This window comes from Monodelphis domestica, chromosome 3 (genome assembly GCF_027887165.1).
Source record: "Monodelphis domestica isolate mMonDom1 chromosome 3, mMonDom1.pri, whole genome shotgun sequence".
NCBI lineage: Eukaryota > Metazoa > Chordata > Mammalia > Didelphimorphia > Didelphidae > Monodelphis > Monodelphis domestica.
In genome coordinates, this window is record NC_077229.1 from 354622749 (window position 1) to 354628142 (window position 5394).

The 5394-nt window shown below is 34.9% G+C and overlaps 1 pseudogene; it reads right to left on the reverse strand.

Annotated features, from left to right (window-relative positions):
- Positions 1–4175: 4175 nt before the first annotated feature.
- LOC100619786 (AP-1 complex subunit sigma-2-like) lies at positions 4176–4649 on the reverse strand (annotated as a pseudogene).
- Between the last annotated feature and the right edge of the window lie 745 nt (positions 4650–5394).

Consider the following 5394-nt stretch of genomic DNA (forward strand, 5'->3'; position numbering starts at 1 on the left):
AACCAACAAAAATCACATGATTATTTAAATAGATGTAGAAAAAGCCTTTGATAAAATACAACACCCATTCCTATTGAAAACACTAGAAAACATAGAAATAGGAGGGTAGTTCCTAAAAATAATAAACCGTATATATCTAAAACCATCAGCCAATATCATCTGCAATGGGGATAAAGTAAATGCATTCCCAATAAGATCAGGAGTGAAACAAGGATGCCCATTATCACCTCTACTTTTTGACATTGTACTAGAAACACTAGCAGAAGCAATTAGAGAAGAAAAAGAAATTGAAGGCATCAAAATAGGCAAGGAGGAGTGTAAGCTATCGCTCTTTGTAGATGACATGATGGTCTAGTTAAAGAATCCTAGAGATTCAACCAAAAAGCTAATTGAAATAATCAATAACTTTAGCAAAGTTGCAGGATACAAAATAAACCCACATAAGTCATCAGCATTTCTATACATCTCCAACATAGTTCAGCAGCAAATACTAGAAAGAGAGATCCCATTCAGAATCACCTCAGAAAAATAAAATACCTAGGGATCTATCTCCCGAGATGAACACAGGAACTATATGAACACAACTACAAAACACTCTCCACACAATTAAAACTAGACTTAAGCAATTGGAAAAATATTAACTGCTCATCTGTAAGATGAGCCAATATAGTAAAAATGACCCTCCTACCCAAACTTATCTATCTATTTAGTGCCATACTCATAGAACTTCCAAAAAATTTCTTTACTGATTTAGAAAAAACCATAACAAAGTTCATTTGGAATAACAAGGGATCAAGGATATCCAGAGAAATAATGAAAAAAAAATACAAAGGAAGGGGGCTTTGCAGTCCCAGATCTCAAACTATATTACAAAGCAGCAGTCATCAAAACAATTTGGTACTGGCTAAGAGACAGACAGGAGGATCAGTGGAATAGACTTGGGGCAAGTGACCTCAGCAAGACAATATATGATAAACCCCAAGATCCCACCTTTTAGGTCAAAAATCCACTATTCGATAAAAACTGCTGGGAAAACTGGAAGACAGTGTAGGAGAGATTAGGATTAGATCAACACCTCACACCCTACACCAAGATAAATTCAAAATGGGTGATTGACATGAACATAAAGAAGGAAACTATAAGTAAATTAGGTAAACACAGAATAGTATACATGTCAGACCTTTGGGAAGGGAAAGACTTTTAAACCAAGCAAGACATAGAAAGAGTCACAAGATGTAAAATAAATTATTTCAACTACATCAAATTAAAAAGCTTTTGTACAAACAAAACCAATATAACTAAAATCAGAAGGAAAGCAACAAATTGGGAAACAATCTTCATAAAAACCTTTGCCAAAGGTTTAATTACTCAAATTTACAAAGAGCTAAATCAATTGTATGAAAAATCAAGCCATTATCCAAATGATAAATGGGCAAGGGGCATGAACAGGCAGTTCTCAGGCAAAGAAATAAAAACTATTAATAAACACATGAAAAAGTGCTCTACATCTCTTATAATCAGAGAGATGCAAATCAAAATAACTAGGTATCACCTCACACCTAGCAGATTGGCTAACATGACAGCTATGGAAAGTAATGAATGTTGGAGGGGATGCGGCAAAGTAGGGACATTAATTCATTGCTGGTGGAGTTGTGAACTGATCCAACCATTCTAGAGGGCAATTTGGAACTATGCCCAAAGGGAAATAAAAGACTGTCTCCCCTTGGTTCCAGCCATAGCACTGCTGGGTTTGTACCCGAAAGAGAGAATAAGGAAAAAGACTTGTACAACAATATTCATAGCTGTGCTCTTTGTGGTGGCCAAAGATTGGAAAATGAGGGGATGCCCTTCAATTAGGGAATGGCTGAACAAATTGTGACATATGTTGGTGATGGAATACTATTGTGCTCAAAGGAATAATAAAGTGGAGGAATTCCACGGAGACTGGAACACCCTCCAGGAAGTAATGCAGAGCGAAAGGAGCAGAATCAGGAAAACATTATACACAGAGACTGATACACTGGGGTACAATCGAAGGTAATGGACTCCTCCACTAGGGACAATGCAATGTCCCTGAACAATCTGCAGGGATCTCAAAAACACTATCCACAAGGAGAGGATTAACTATGGGAGTAAAACACCAATGAAAAGCAACTGCTTGACTACAGGGGTGAATGGGATATGACTGAGGAGAGACTCTAAATGAATACTCTAGTGCAAATACCAACAACATGGAAATGGGTTCGAACCAAGAACACATGTGAAAACCAGTGGAATTGTGTGCTGGCTATGGGAGAAGTGGTGGGAGGGTGGCAGGGGGAGGAAAAGATAATGATCATTGTTTTCAATGAATAATATTTGTAAATAACCAAATAAAATAATGTTTAAAAAGAAAAAGTAAAAAAAAAAGGAGCACAGACTTCACCTGCACAATGCCAAAGAATCACAGCCTTAACCTGAATGGTTCCAAAAGATCACACAGGTCAAAAAGAAATATATTCTGATGAGATTGATGAAATTTTGCTCCAATATGAAAGGAATTTTCCTAGTGTGAGACTCAAGGTTGAGCTGCTTGACATGTGTTAAGATGCAGGAATCCCTGTACACTCCTTGTGAAATATTTTCTATCAACTACCTAAAAACTGGATGTTCTGACTCTCCTATCCTTGAGAATTGACAAAAAAATCACACACCAAGTCATAAAATCTAGTTCCCTTTTCCATCTTTCATGCTGGGGTAGTTGACTGTGGGCCTGGCTTCTAAGTGTTTAAGTGTATGATTGCTGCTATGGACTTATAGGACTTACAATACTTTAATCAGGTCATTATTCAAGGACCTTTATGATATTTTTTGTATGTGTAAGTGTGGACATTTATTACAACTAATGTATGTGATAAGACAATGGTCACAGTCTAAATATTGGTCACAATTACAAAGATTAATCTAGCCAAGCACATACATATGAGTGAAAATGTAAACCTTGAAGACATGTTTAAATACATATGAAAATTGTACTGAAACAAAATTATGGTGGCTTTAAAAAATAAATACCACTATTGCCACTTTGTCTCATATAGTTAACATTTTTACATAAATATTTTCTCTGATTAGGACGTGGCATGAAAGGAGATATGTCATAAATTAGTGGTAGCTACATCATAAAAAAGTATAGGGAAAATTTAATTAACTAGAATAACTTACTGCCAATACTGGAACAGTCATGTGATACTTTGTGTTGAGATGACAATAATACCAGGTAAATAACTTTTATAACATCCTATTTTAAGTAGATGCTTTCGTTAGTCCACAAAAAAAAAATGAATTAAATAGTGGCAGCATAATGTATGGGGGAAGAAGATAAAAATAATCCATTTAAGTTGTAAAATTATGCTTAAAGGAATCTTATATAGAAAACTTTTAACCCATTTCCATAATGTACATTATGTGCTCATATTGGAGTATAGTATCTTCAGTCCAAATTCCTGCCTTCAACTAATGGTCAACGTAAAATAGAATTGTTCCAAGTTAAGTAACCTGTATTCCCTTTTATGTAATATCCCTTTAGTCTCAGAATCATAAATTTTAATAAGCTACCAGTTTAAGCTAATGTATATCCCAATAAGTATCTTTGGTATACATATGTATGTTTAAATTTCTACAGAAATGATAAAATTTCAATCATTTTGATATGTAAAATCATTCAATTTTTCTCATTCCCATAAATACTGAAATGTAACCCTAGTCTTTGGTTGCATAAAACCATATTAAAGCATCATTACATTTACTTTTAAATTGATACAAATGTTAGTGTCCTTTCAGTTCAATGCAGTAATACCAACAGATGTGTTCCTTTTTGCGTTTTTATGTCTATATTCATAATTATCACATACAAATAAAATTAATGGGAAACTGACATAATTGAACCTGTAAGAATACTGAAATTGTCTCCTGCATCAAGTTTTAGTTAACATTTAAATCTTTTACAACTTTTTTGATTAATATTTTTTATTCCCTTTTGAAAAAGTGGAATTTTTTTTTTGTAGGCCTGAATGAAGTGGCTTAGCAAAACAGTAATACTGGCAAACAACATTTTATACCACTAGCTAAACATTGACACAAAGGCAGTGAACATCTACAGTATGTGAGACCACATGATGTCATCAACATGGGATGGCTCATGTCAGTCCAATTTCTTCAAAAATATTATGTGGGATTTTTGCTTCCTCTTGTAGCAGATCTGCCTACTCAATGACTTTAAGTATATTTTTCTTGAATGTTTCCTGAACTTCTCCTCCCAAAAGAAAGTTGTCCAAAATAAGCCTTCTCAAAATTAAAGATGATATCAAATTCACATGCACTGCCAAAATATTTGCAAAGTAGTTCAATGTACCAATGAATTATTTCCAGGGCAATTAGTTCATTGTACTGTACTGATCTTCAAACGCACAGCAGAAATATAGGCTAGCATATCTTTTGTAGACTATCTTCAGATCTTGCCATTCCAAAAAGCTGCACATTTTGGGTTTATGGGCTAAAACTGTTTGAACAAGTTCCCTTGTTATTTTTTAATTTTCTTTGTCTGATAGTGGGACATAACATTTCTGAAGTTGGGGCTTCCCCTGATGACTAAAAAGCAACATAAACTGCATTGGGTCCTCTGGCAGGAAAGAAGAACCGCTACCACTGCTTCCCGCAGCTCCTGGGACTGCAGCAGCAGCTGAGTGAAAAGCCCCCTTGGAGTATCCTGACGTATTATGATTTTGTTCAAATTTGGAACTGTATATTTAGACTTTTCATCCATTAGTTATTTGGATTTTTTTAATTGGCAATGATTCATATGCCTCATACCTCAGCTATGTATTCTTCTGTGATTTCAATGTTTCTTTATATCCTTTTCAGGGGGAATGTGTTTTATTTTATATGAAAAAAATTTAGATTATTTTAGGCTAAGACTTTTGCTGCCCCCCCCCCCAGAATCCAGAGACTGAAGTCCTTGTGAGTTAACCTTTTATTATTGCAAAAATAGAACTTTGAACAAATTGCATTTGTTTTGTTAAATGTTTTTTATTATATTTGTTGTGAGAAAAAGGAGACTGTCCCTAATTCATTTTATTCTTGATTCCCTTTTTTTAATTATAGCCAGGTAGTTGTATTTTCCCCTTGCAAGAATGTATGTATCTTTAATCTGTTATATTTGTTATGATCCATTGGTGAGACAGGTCTCCCAGAGGATCACAGAGAAAAATGTGAGTTTCAAACTGCTGTGTCTAAAGGGAATTGCATTTTCCAGTGTGCCTTAGGGGTCCCTCCTACTTCCCCTACTTCTTGGAGTGGGATTGATCTTAAATTGGACCAATCCCATGCTATGGAGGGGTGCTATCTCTCATGAATGAG